This window comes from Castor canadensis, chromosome 17, assembly GCF_047511655.1.
Source record: "Castor canadensis chromosome 17, mCasCan1.hap1v2, whole genome shotgun sequence".
NCBI classification, from domain to species: domain Eukaryota; kingdom Metazoa; phylum Chordata; class Mammalia; order Rodentia; family Castoridae; genus Castor; species Castor canadensis.
In genome coordinates, this window is record NC_133402.1 from 60131708 (window position 1) to 60145583 (window position 13876).

The following is a 13876-nucleotide window of genomic DNA, read 5'->3' on the forward strand; positions in this document are numbered from 1 at the left end:
GAAAAGAAACACAGAAAATCAGACAATAAACACTCAGGGGTGTAAGGGTTGGTTTGAGAGTTCTCATACCAAAGCAGAAACAAAAAAGCTCCTTTAACAAAAGAAAAAGTACTTTCTATTACATCAATTTCCAAACACATGGAGAGATTAGCACAATGAGCCTTTTCTCGACACCCAGCCCATCACTCAAATTCAGGTACTCTTCACAGTTTGAGATTCACTGTCCATGGTGGGCGGCTCCTCTGTGTGGGTCTTACCCGCCTTTGTTCTGAAAACCACTTGGATACCACTCTGCGTGACTTGGAAAGATATGGCAATGCAAGTGGCCAGAAAACTGCAACTTGCTGGAAAATCTGATCCGTCTGGGAGTGGACACGTGATCCCTACAGGACAAATCAGAGCCCCCTTTCAATCTGGGCAGCAGACAAGAATGTCTTCCGGTTCCACGAGCTGTAACTCCACATTAGCCCCAACCTGCTATCTTCCCCACTCAGAGAATAAAAGCAACACAGTGGCAGGAAGAGCCAAAAGAAAGAAGAGGCACAACTCCCACCTTCATCCAACCACCTGCAACCGGCTAGGCCCGATCCCAGAAACTTTTCTACAATGGTAGCCAGAATCCTAGCTTTGCTTAACCTGATTTGAATGAAGTTTCTATCACTTACAGTAGAAAGAATCCTGAATGTACACCAAGCACAACTATCACTCTTGCTTGTGACGATCAGCGTTTGGTGTCCTCACTTTAACAAAGACAATCCATGTTCCTTAAGGAATATGTTTCTTAACAGAAACAATAAAAACATCTGATTTGAGAACACTTCCTCAAGGGCCAGGTGTAATTGCTCACATCTGAAATCCCAGCTACTTGGGAGGCAGAGGTAGGAAGATCGAAGTCTAAGACTGGCCTGGGCAAAAGTGCAAGACAGTATCTGAAAAATAAATTAAAGCAAAAAAAGGGGGTGGCATGGCTGAAGTGGTAGAGCACTTACTTAGCAAAAGCATGACCCTGAGTTCAACCCCCAGTACCACCAAAACAAGGAGGAGGGGGATGAGGAAGAGGAGGAGGAGGAGGAGGGAGAGAAGCAGGAGGGGGATGTCTTCATTTACTTTGCTGGGTTTCCGTCAAGACAGGAATTCATGTCCTAATACTATGTGATGACTACCATCCACCTCACCCTCCACCACAAAGCCCTGCTGGTGCTGTTCTGGAAGAGGACACACTGTCAGGGAGCCATCCTGGGATGACCTGGGAGGCTGTAGAACACTGGGCTTGGGGCTTGAGCCTCCACCCTGTGCATGAAGCCAGGCAAAACAGGGTGGGGCCAGATTCCAGTTTCAGTGACAAACTTAGGAAGGAATCCCATGCCCTGAAACAGGGTGCAATATGCAGCTAGAGGAAGTGGACATGGCCCCAGCCACTCAGTGACTATCCACTCTCTTCCTCTGTGCCAGGCAGGGTGGAAACAAGCTACAGTGGCTGCAGTTTATAACCGTGGGAGCCCACATCTGGTGAGAGGAGGTATGAGAGACACCAGAATGGGATGAGTGTGAGGCACTATGGGAACAGAATGTCCGTAAGTGGCTAGGGCTCTTGAGGGAGGCTTCTTAATTTATTCTCTCATGTAAAGGAGGGCACATATATGTTAATTGCTACAGCACCACCTATAGTAGCAACTAAGTGGCCTCCCAGGAAAAAACTGATTAAATAAACCAAGGTAAAGGCCCACGATAGTGAGTGAGAGAGTGAGTGAAAAAGACAGAGATACTGAGAGAGAGAGAGAGAAAGAGAGAGAGAGAGAATCTTCTGTGTAGTTAGTTACCAGACAATCCTTCCCAGATATACTTTAGGTAAATAAAAAAAAAGTACAGAACACTGAGTATAGGATACTATGTTTTGCATAAAAGAGTGGTCTATAAAAATAGGTACAAACTCTGAAAACGTATTTAAAAACATAACAGTGACTGTCTATGGGGAGCTATGGAATGAGTGAGCACTTTCATTGCACACAGTTATATTTATTTTTCTTAACTTTTGTATCCTGTAACTATGTTAACTAGTTAAAAAGCTAAAAATCCAGACAGGACTATCCTGTGGCATTTCAGGTAGTTCTCTTAGACATGGTGGGGTGCTGACACAAGGTGCATTTCCAAGACTGCCAGAACGCTATCTTCTGCCCATATGCTTTTTTTTTTTTTTTTTTTTAAAGTGATGGTGCCATGTTCCAGCCCCATGAATTGAGGAAGGGCAGTGAGGGTAGATGTAGGGTGTGATCCATCTTGCAACTCATCTTATTGGGATAGGTGTTCCTAGACTCCAGCTGAGTGCTGTGAGGAAATCCGGGCTACTCCATAAGGCATTCCAGCCAGAATTCCAGCTGAGATCCCAACTGCCAGCTGCTAGGCCCTGAGTGAGAAGGACTTGGAGGTGGCTCCAGCCCCAGTCACCATCTAACTACCTCTGAATGGGAGACCCGGAGCAAGAACTGCTTACCCATGCCCAGCCAAACCCCAAAACTGTGAGAGGTAATAATAAAATGGTTGTTTAGTTTTAAGCTTCTAAGTTTTGAGGAATTCTTGGCTTGTAACCTTTTTAACATTTGATTTTCTAAGACAGGAACTTTCTGACAAGCTTACCTGTGACTGACTACTGGGCGGTAGCAGACACAACCTAATGAGGCAGGTATTTAGGTGGCCCTGAGACAGAAGGAATCCTCTAGAACAAATGAAACATACTGAATCTGGAGGCCCAGGGGAGCCTCAGAGGAACCATGCAACAGGCTGCTGGGCACAGAAGTCCAGGCTCCAAAGAAGACATGATGGATAAGGATGCAGGAGGTGTCCATGCAAAGGTGATAGTTAAAAACCAGGTGCACAGATTAACTCATCCAAGTGGAGTGCACAGACAAGAGGAAGCCCACGAGAAGATTGTCCCCACCAAAAATGCCAGCAGAGGAAAGGGAGTAGGTAGAGGACTCAAAGAAGGAACAATCACAGAAGAGAGAAAAAGCCAAGGAAGAATGGTTCAAGTGTGGACACAGTCAGAGGGACCAAATATTGCACAGAAAATATGGACAGAGAACACCTGTAAGACCTAGTAATGTGGCGGTCACTGGTGACCTATATAGCACAGCGGTCGTCCAGAAGTGGTAGCAAAAAAAATCAAAATCCCAATGCATTGCCAGTAAAAGACTTCAACCAAGCTTTATCAGAGAAAGAGAGGACAGCACATAACATTGGGATTCCTATTTCATCTTTTGAGCAGTAAGAGAGAAAACCAAGAGAAAGGAAAAGGTCAAAATGTACACGCTGGAAGAAAAATAAGGGAGGCAGACAAACATTGACAAATTGAATAACTATCACCTGCACGACACACAGGTGACTGAAAAGGCACAAGGTGGTCAAACCAGCTGTGGAAGCAAAACCACAGAAGTTTCTGGTATTGAGCATGTCCAGGGACGGCAGGGCAGGGCCAAGCATGGAGGTGCAAGAGCAGGGAGGGGCCACAGCTGCAGCTGGCCAGCTCTTCTGCAGAGCAAGCCTCAGGCTCTGGTGTCAGCCATCACATCTGCACAGGCATCGGGCATGAAATCAGGTGTCCGTCATCTTGGTCTTCATGGACTGCATCTCAGACCACAGTTTAAAGGGAAATGGCTTCATTTCTCCAAAGCACTGGGATCTTCAATTCTTTCTACACAAATTCTAAAGTGTCCATAACTCAAAGCATATGAACTTTCACCACTAAACTCTACAGAGCTCGCTACATGAGCCTTCTTAAATCATCCCTTGGCATGGAGCCTTTGTTGTGGTGGGAAATGTCCTAACAGACTCAATAATAATTGTCCCCAGAATCAATATTATATCCCAAATTCCTCCATGCTTAGAAAAATAAAGCCTATAAAATGGATTGAGCCCCACATACTTCTAGGGCAAATTAAGCTGAAATGTCAGGACAACCATATTCCCTGCCTCAACTGTGAACAGAAACTTGGATGAACAGCTTTCTAAATCTTTAATTGGAGATGGAGTGTCTCGGTATAAAGGTAATGACTGTGGAACAGTCAGAGTACTGCCTAAAGCCATAGCTACAGAAATTCTGTGCCATTTTCTGCTAGTATTGTTGGTTGAGTGAATCCATTACTAATATTAAAACATGGCCCAGGAGATTTAACCATGGGTTGGTATAAATGCGGGAAATGTTTTCTCCCAATGAATTTTTCTTTTAAAAGCTTCTCAGTGTCCTAGAGAAACAACACAAGCCACCAAGCTATGACAGAGGAGAAAACACTGCCACAATGCAGATAATCTGTACACTCAAGGCCCTCTTCTCCAGTCTCAAACTGAGAATGTTAGCATTCTGCTGTGTAAGTCAAATTACTGGTAGTTTGGCCCGATTCAATGGGGAAAACAGCAATATTTTTCTTAAAGTTTTCTTCCCATAATTTTTGGGGGTTGGCTACTGCTTAATTTGCTCTTCACTTTGGTGTAAATGGGTCTATGGAATTATGAATTTGGCATCTTCAGTTTGGTACACTGACCATATTCAAGTGTTAAGGAAATAACATTAGGACAGACACTGCCAGGGCTGCGCCCTTTGCCTCGGCCTCACTGTCTTGGAGCAAGCCAGCTTGGCGTTGGACTGGACCTGTAGCTCTTTGCCCCCGTGTTTTCTTTCCTGGGGACTAGAAGAATTGGAGAGCTAATTCTTTTCCAGGAGCAATGCTTAGGAACAATGCTGAGCTCCCAGTGCCCTGGAGCTCAGTTCTGGGGCGAACTGAACTCTGCATTGCCTCTGGAAATTCCCAGCAGGAACCTGCTTAAAAGCTCCTGCACTTTCTGCACTTCCCTTCTGCTTGCTGGGGCTTCCCAGCTTCCCTGTCTAATAAGCACTCAGACTCAAATGCGTCTCAAAGTTTGGTCAATTGACTGAGCTTGATTTAGGGTATGCTGTTGACCACGCACTAGGCTTTGAGCATCACTGGGCAGCATAGGACACATGAGTACAGGGCGAAGTGGCAGCAAGAACAGTTACAGTTCCTGAGGACATAGAATCCCAAAGGCTGCAGGACAAGGTGACAGAATGATGCAGGATTGCCCCAAATGTGTGTGCGTGTGAGAACGTGTGTGTGTTGGGGGGAAAGGGTGCCAAAACTTCACCAAAGAGGCTTTCAAAGATTGCAAACCCAAATGTACCACCTTCTATGTCACAGGGGACCAGCAGGACAGTAGCCTTCTTTAACTTAAAAACTTTGCGGCCTGGTGCCAGTGGCCCACACCTGTAATCCTAGCTACTTGGGAAGCTGAGATCATGGCTCAAGCAGTAGAGCACCTGCTTTGCAATCACATAAGCCCTGAGTTCAAACCCCAGTCCCAAGAAAAACAAAACAAAACAAAACCCCTGCGACTCTGCAAGGCCAGGTGAGCACATCTGTAGGGGGCCAGAATATGACCCTGGATGCTAGGCATGGAGGTGGGACTCAAGTTTGCTTTAGAAATTTTTTGCTGAAAGATTTAATTCAGGATAAGGCCACAATGTAGTGCCTTTAAAACTGTAGGATCACTATTTAACCTGGCTCATTTTAAGATTTTGGAAAATTTATAGGAATAATAAAGCACTATAGGAAGTTTGAAACAGTGAAAACAAAGTATCCATAGTTCCACTGTTCAATTGCAGTTCTCGTCCCCTGGAAGGCTGTTTCCCTGAATGCATCCAGTCTAAAGGCATTCTACTCGCCGTGCAGGTAAGGGTCTCCCATGATGTCAGTCTTCACTTTTTTTTGTGCTGCATAATATTTCACTGACCTGGTGTCCTGTAATTTCACCATCCTCCTATACTGTAAGTTCAGGTCAAGTCTACATTGTCATCATTATAAAGCAACAAAGGAGAACATCTTCCCAAAGTGGCTCTTTCCACTTTTCACATGGACAGGGAGTGGCATTTCTGTGACACCCGAAATAGACAGTCCCGCTACTTTTATCAACTATGGTCCTTTGATTACTTGCAAAATATAGACAGTGGGTAGCACACACTGGCATCCTTTTTCTCACACACAAAAAAAGCAGTAAGATGAGAATGGACAAGCAAAGCATGGTTGGATGCCAAGGACAGGATTGTGCAGTAAACATCTATCTCCAGCCCTTAATGAACATTCAGAAGGGGGTCACAATTACCAGCTAGGCTCCTACACACTAAGTCATGTAACAGGTGCTCTGTCCTAATGATCACAGAAACTTCCAGCCTTCTGAAGCCTTCCCTTTCCCTGGTCTGGTGGGATTCCCTTAAAACAGCCTTCCATCTGCCACTCTCAGAGCCCAAGTTCAGCTTGGTTTTTGCATCACTTGTTTTCATCATCCTTGTCTCCCCTTCCCCCACCAGAAGCAAACTACAGACTTTGCAGAGTGCTGATGGCTATGGTTAGGGTACAATTAGACTGAACCCCATTTTCTAGCCATGCCCCTCACTCTCCCCTCTTCAGAACACTGTGATGGGGGAAAAACCAGAATCAAGGCACTGAATCCCCCGGGCCCATGCTAACTTCTCTTCTGCACAGCCATTCCAACCTGGGCTCTGTCTTGCCTTGACACTTCATTTTTATAAGAGGAAGTGTTGGGGGCGGGGGCTGATGGAGGCGGAAGACAGGAAGAAGATTGGCTCTAATTTAAAACCATCTTAGGAGCTCTAAAAAGTTCCAGTTTGACTGATGGACACATTTACTCCTCAGCACCCTTTTCATAAATATCTACCACTTAACATGCACTTTCAAGAGTCATAAATACCATCGCTGTGTGTCAGCCTTTATGGAAGGCAGATTTCCAGACCTACTTCTGTGCTCATGACCATGAGCCACACAATTACAACCCTATTAAAGCTGTGCCCTGGGAATTCAGCCCTTCTCCATCCACTGGCCTAGGTGGCAGTCAAACCCACCCCACCAGGAGTTGTGGGGGCCTCTTGTGTCTTTGAGCAGTGATGCTAGTCTCCTTCCTTGGCTCTAGAGAAGGAGGCAGCTCATCTCTCGTAGTAAGGTCCATTGTAAGACTGGTAGGGACTGAAACTGCATTTTGCCAACAGCTCTAGCCAAATAAAATAACTAATAATATTCGGGTATGGAGAGAGAATGTTTCCCAAGGCTGCTGGAATCAGGTCTTACTTAAAATAAGCCTTTTTAATGTTGTTTTTCTGTTCTTGGTGGAACTGAGTAGGCTTGAAGACCTGGATGGTGTCTCTGGAGGACGGATGGCTCCTTAAAGGGTCTGTGCTCTGCATGGGGAGGCCCGCACCAGCTCACCCTGCCATAGCTGCATGAAGACAGGTGACTGGACCACCCTCCTGGATGGTAGCAGTCGGCTCTGCCCCTCTCCCCTCCCTGATGCAGGCCACTAGCCACTGCATGGCCTGGGGCTATCAAATGGGCTCTAGTAGACTCTGTCCCTTGGAAGGGAGAGGCCTGACTAGATTCATTGTCAGGTGAGCGTGATGCCCCTTTGATGATGGGACCCCATGAGAGATGGACGACAGTAACAACCAGAGCACCCAGGGAGGCCCTGTAAACACTCAAGGGGGAAGTGGATCGAACATTAGAACTCTTCTCCCAGCGGGAAGTAAGAACACCACTGTTCTAAAAGTACACAATCTCAGTAAGATTGCTCTGAAAGCTTAAAATGCCGTTTACCAGGATTTTAGAAAAATGCCAGGTAACAGTCTTCAAAGGCGTGTAAATAAGTGAGTATAAGCCTCCAATCAACATTCACTCCCTCCCCTGTATCAATATTGACCCTGGCTGTATCTGCCCCATTGTCACATGCTGTCGTGGCACCTCCTGACATGTGTCTCCTTCCTCAGCAGGTAACCCACTTTACAATTTGTTGGCATCTGTCTGTGTACTTAATTCCATCCTTATTACATCTGTCTCAGGATGTGTGTAGGCTTCACAGGGATTGGGACTGTGTCATTTTGACTCCCCATTTGAATCCCCCGGTCACTGCCTAAAGTATCTGCAGATGGAAGGGAGAAAGGGAGAGAAGGAGGGATGGAGAGAGGGAGGGAGAATAACAGGCCAGGTGCAGTGCTGGGCACCAGGAACGCATAGCCCCATAGCTGTGGAAGTGCACAGCCAACAGAGTAGGCATCCGGAATGTGCCTGGGTACCACAGGAAGTCAGAGGAGCTGACTGAGGCAGGCTGTCTGACAGCTGTGCTTCTCTAGCTGCCCAGGTATTGCAGTTTGAAGGACAGCTCTGGTCAGGGGCAGGGGCAGGGGCAGAAGAAAGCACAGTAATGCAGATCAAACCTTCTCTGGCCCCTGGGTGGTGGAAGCAGACACCTCTGATGTCATCCTCACTTTCACTCAATACCCATCACCCTAGAGAACTTTAGGTTTCTCCAAAACCAACCTCCCAAACGCACACTAGCAACAGGATGCCTTGCTACTCTGGTGCAGGATTGTAGCTCAGTAGTGGAGCACTTGCCTAGCATATGTGAGGTCCTAGGTTCAATCCCTGGCACCACAGGAAAATAAAAAGGAATGCCTTGCTATTCCTAATTCCTAAATTGGCACATGGATATGTATGTGGGAGAGTCAATGGTGAGGGAATTAGGAGCCTACTGTGGATTGTTAAACACCATCATGCAAGCTGTTTGGCTAAGACAGTGGGGCAGGAGCGGCCGTCCTGAGGCCTGCCATGTAAATGGGATCTATCCATCTTTCCTAAGGAACTATGATAAACGAGCGAAGGCAGACACTGATCAGGACCAACCACTTTATTTAAGAGCTTCGACAGCCCAAAGTGGTTTAACATAGATGCATGGAAGATTTATCTAGATGATAAAACACCTGAATTTGAAAGGCACATAAATTATAATTTTGCAGGGTTTTTTCCCCTTTTAAGATCTCACATAGTCAAAGTGCTTTAAGTAATGAATGAAATGCATGTGAATTTGCACTTCATACAAGCTGTCTGGTGAGTGTCTGCAGAGTGCTTTGGCTACCAGATGGGACTGAGTTCAGAATCAATGCCATACATCTGTGCCTTGGCCTTTAGTTTCCTCATCATGGTGATCACTGGGAGGATTAATAAATATAATAAAAGTAACAGCAGCTATTACGACGATGCACTTTGTATACTCCATGCCATGCGTTGAGGCCAGAGTGTCAGACTTACCCTACCTAATGCTCCTAACAGCCTGATCACTTAGGTACAATGATTCTCATTCTACAAGTGCAAAGACTTATGTTCAGATAGACTCTGGGATGCATGGGAGGACACACAGGCAGTGTTTTCTGCTACAGAGCTGTGCTGTTCACCACGAAACTGCAACATACATGAAAATGCATGGTCCATGCAAGATAGCATTACTTATCTTCCTCTGTCTTCTACTCCTTTTTAAATTTTATCATTATTTTTGGCAGTACTAGGTTTGAACTCAGGACCTTGAGCTCTACCCCAAGCCCTCGTACTCGTTTTTTAAAAGAAATACTCACTTATATACAGTGAAAACTTTCTCTCTTAGGTTTACATTCATTCATCCATTAATTCATTGACTCATTCACTCATTCATGTATTAGGGCCTAGTACTCTGCCAGGTGCAGGAGTTACAAAATTAGGCTCCACAGCATCCAGGCCATTGGGAGAGAGCAACACCAGGTACAGGAAATTACTATGTCCTACAGATGGCGGGGGTCAGCTCAGGCCAGCCAGCCAGCCAGCCGAAAAAGATGATTTCAGACCTTTTTCAACCTGTTTCCCCCTCCCCATTTGCTGTGTTTTCTTTGCAAACACTCAGACTCCTGGGCCATACATTGTGGTTGTCCAGAGGCCCCTTATCATAAAGAGAGCCCCTCTCATCTGGAAGCGGATGCTTTCTGACAAAACCACCGCCACAGATAACCCAGTTCTGCTGCTAATCGCCCTCTACCAGTTCCTCATGCTCCTCCCCAGGCCTCCTTTCATCAACCTTTGCCCAGAATAAGGAAAACACAATAGCAACAGCACTCGTATTGACTTCCTGCATATCAGGCACTCATAAAACCCCCACTAACCCTACCAGTTCCTCATACCCCTCCCTCAGTCACCCTCCCCAACCCCCCCCCCCCCAGCCAGCTTTCATGGGCAAATCCCTTGTCTACACCAACAGTGTGAACAGAGCCACAGGAGACTCTGCCACCATTCAAGCCATAAAATACACCAAGTGGCTGACAGGTGTTTGCTGAGGCCCAGAATGCTCTCCTAAATCTGTGAGGGTCTCAAAGTCTGAGGAGTCCTCAGCAAGGGACCAGCAGAAGTACTGCCTCTGGGGAGTCTCCTGGCCAGTTTTAGAGTGTGACATCAAGAGCTAAGAGCCACTAGTGAAGTCACGAAGCAACTGCTGCTCTGTGGAGTCTGTCTGAGCCATGTGTTCTGAGATCTGGCAGTGCCAGGTTTGGCTTTCTGGGTAATGTGTGCCTGGACAGAAGCTGAGAGGCCTTCCTTACAAGGCCAGAGGGTCAGAGCCCCTGTTCCTAGTACCACTAGGCAGAAACTGTCACTTTGCTCTATCTGGCCTACTTCACATGGGCCAAGAGAGCAGGGCCCATGTCTGATTTCTCTCTGAATCCTTACAGGGAGGGAAAGTGGACACCAGTTAACTGCTTCAAGAATGGCTGAGTAAATCAGCCCTCACTTGAGAAAACAAGCTGTTTGAAAATCTACTTGTAACAGACGCTTAAACTGGTTTTGCTGAAGAGCACTGACTCCTTACTTGGGCCCACAAATTAACTAAAAGCAGGAGAAAAGCTTGGCATCCCTGCCTCCATTTTGTATTGTCTTTGCTCTAAACCATCTCTCTGCAGTCCCTTTGCAATCACTTTAAGTTCCAGGAAGGACAGAACTGATAGGTAACATCTTTATGACAAGGGATTGAAACTAGCCCTAAGGAACAGCAGAGCCTTGCAGACAGAACAGCTCCCCCCCACCCCCCAAGGATAATTATCTACAGTGATGAGGCTGCATCCTGGAGCAGGAGTAATCATCTCATGGGAACCAGACTGCTTCCCTGGAGTGCTGACAGCAATAACAACCTCCCCAAAAACCCTTGGAAGAAATAGAACTGAGATAATCAGGCCACACTTTGGCCAGGACTGTTTGGTTACGCATACCTTTTCTCCCTGTCCCAATTTTTCCCTTTATTTGAAATTAAAGCTCAGGTCTGTGCTCAGAAGGGCTGAAGTGCTTACTTTGCCTCTTCCCACAGTGTGTCCCAGTCCTCACAATAAATCTCCTTTCTTTGCCCTTCATCATTACTGCATATAAGGTCGTGTGTCTGGACCTGATAGGTGGAATCCCAGAAGTTTGGGCCTGAGGCTTTGGATGGTGGGGAAGGCGGAAACACAGGACAGATGACTCAGGAGAGAGGGGAGTTTGCTCAGAGGCAGGCACGCTGAATTAAGTGGGAAGGACACCCAGCCTCCTTGTGAGACAGCTTCACTCTTTGCTGCACACCTGGCCCAGTGCTGTTGTCCACATTCCTTGCTTCCTCCCCCTGTGGCTAGGAAGGGTCCCATTTTTACAGAGGAGGAAGTCAAGGTTAAGGAACTTGCTTTCCCCCCAAGCTCTCTGCAAGCCAACTTCACTGACCCTGCTTCCTCAAAGAAGGCACAGATGCTTTCTCTCTTGCTCTCCACTCAGGAATTCTTTGATCCACTATTGTTTTTGTGGTTAGGTCCTGATGCTTTTGCGGGTTTTAACTTTTACGTGTGTGTGTGTGTGTGTGTGTGTGTGTGTGTGGTGTGTGTGTGTGTGTGTGTGTGTGGTGTGTGTGTGTGTGTGTGTGTGTGTGTGTGTGTGTGTATTGTCTATTTGTGTAGGTCTCCCAATAGATTGAGCTCCACCACCTTTGTTGGGGTCACCAGTACTGGTCCAGTGGCAGGAGAGTACGTAGGGGCAAACATTAAGTATTTGTCGGGTACCTTTTTTTTTAAACTGTTGAGTACAGGCGTGGTGAAGGTGGGATCTGAACCCATGTCTGCTGGCTCGGGTCAGAGTTAAAGGAGAGCTGGAAGTCAGGTTGATACACAGCAGCGCACGTGCGGAGATGGGACCGAGCAGTTCTGGGCGGCCGGGCCCCGCGCTCCGCCGCCACCTGTCGCCCTGGCGCGCGCGTCCAGGTTTCTAACGCGGGCGGGAGTCACGTGGACCCGGGGGTTCAGCCCCCATCACCTCGCCAGCAAAAGCCTGCAGGCCAGGGGCCTGGCTGCTCTTACCTGCGTGTCGCGAGACTCCGCAGCGACACCCGGCGAATCTCGGGGGGTGGCAGGGGCTATGGGATCCTCGGTGCGGAACCGGGCCGTTAGCCCGCGCGCGAGGACCCGGCAAGGCCTGCGCCTGGTGTCCGCACTCAGGGCCGCCTCACTCAGGGCAGGACAGCCCGCCCCGCCACGCTCTGGGTGGGCGGGATCCACGGCGAATTTGACCTTGAGCTCCCTAAACTCCCGCGAGGGGGGCGGAGTCTGAGCGAACGCAGCTGTGCGCCACGCCCCCTCGCCGGGGGCGGGTCCTAAGGAGATCCGGTCACGCCCCTTACCAAGCCCCGCCCACCAGTCCTAAACTCACCTCTGCTCCTGCTGGCTGGGTCGCAGCTCTGGGATTCTTTCTGTGATGTGTACATGTTTGCTTTTTATTGTCCTGTGTTTTGTATTCCGTTTCTTATTTAGTTTTACTTTCTTTTTTAAAGACTGAATTAAAAGTATAACAAAGTAATGTATGAGCATTTTTTTACAAAATAAAGTTATTGCTTGTGATGAGCTTATAATAAAGCAACAAGCCCCTCTCCTTTGCTCCCAGCCACAGCTCTTTCTGTCAGCTCCTCCGCTTAGCTCTTCGGGTGGTCACCTTTTGTCGCTAAAAAAATAAGCTTACATAGGGATTTCTTGATTTATCTATTGACTTTCTGCCGTGTTAGATAAGGATCTACTCTCTTGCTGTGTCCCTGCTTCCTTCTCCTGACAAATTTACACCTCTGTCCTCGCCCTGCCCTGGTGAAGTCTGAGACCTTAAACCGGGAGCGGATGAAGGATTGGGGGCGGGGGGTCTGAATCATACACAATTTGGGCAGTGGGGTTTGAAGAAAGAAATCAAGATCGCAACCAAATCCTGGGATCTTGGAGATTGCTGTCCCTTATCCTCAGAGAGCTTAGGTAATTTAGGTACCTAATTTACTTCTCTAATGCAATCTGCCTTCTCTACCTTCCCTAAACCCTCTGTAACTCCCAGCACTTACAAGGACCTGGGAGGGACCTTATAGGTTAAGATTCAATAGCTTCTGCCAATCACATTTCCTAACGGAGTGAATTGGAATATGGAAAAAAAAATAAAGAAACAAGGATGATGTCAAGGTTTTGTGGTTTCTATACATTTAATTTTCAGATATCCCTAACCAGGACAAGTCCTTTCCTGAGTATGAAGAGTGGTTTATGAAGCTGGCTCTGGGTCCTGTGTCTGTCACTAAACCCTTGTAGTGCTCATGAGGTTGGCTAGGCAGGCAGTACCCCGTCTTAGAAAGGACTGTACACTTGTCCCTCTGGTATAAAAACAGGGGGCACACAGACAGCACCAAATAAATAAATACCCAGAAGAGTGCCTTCCCACTCAGATGGAAGACACAGTGTCCTGTCCTCTGCTTCCTTCTTTCCTCCTGAGGATGCAAAATGTGTCTCCATGAGATGACCTTGAGCAGATCTCTTCACCTTTCTGAGTCTCAGTTTTCTTCCCTGTTATTGGAGGTTATAACCCCCTTCCTCACTGGTTTTTGGAGAGGGTTAAATAACTTAATACCTAGGAGTATAAGAATAATTATCCTTGGATATTTTCTTATTGAGCAAGTGAAAGAAGGTCACAGCTGGTGA

The 13876-nt window shown here is 47.1% G+C and overlaps 1 protein-coding gene across 3 annotated transcripts in view; it reads right to left on the reverse strand.

The window, feature by feature from the left end:
• The window catches only part of Nmnat3 (nicotinamide nucleotide adenylyltransferase 3), a 100633-nt gene extending 88238 nt beyond the window's left edge, over positions 1-12395 (reverse strand). For all 3 annotated transcript variants that reach the window (XM_020180166.2, XM_020180162.2, XM_074060326.1), the window contains exon 1: positions 12236-12395. The gene's annotated coding sequence lies outside the window, so the exon portion shown is untranslated. The remainder of the gene's footprint in view (positions 1-12235) is intronic.
• Positions 12396-13876: the final 1481 nt, after the last annotated feature.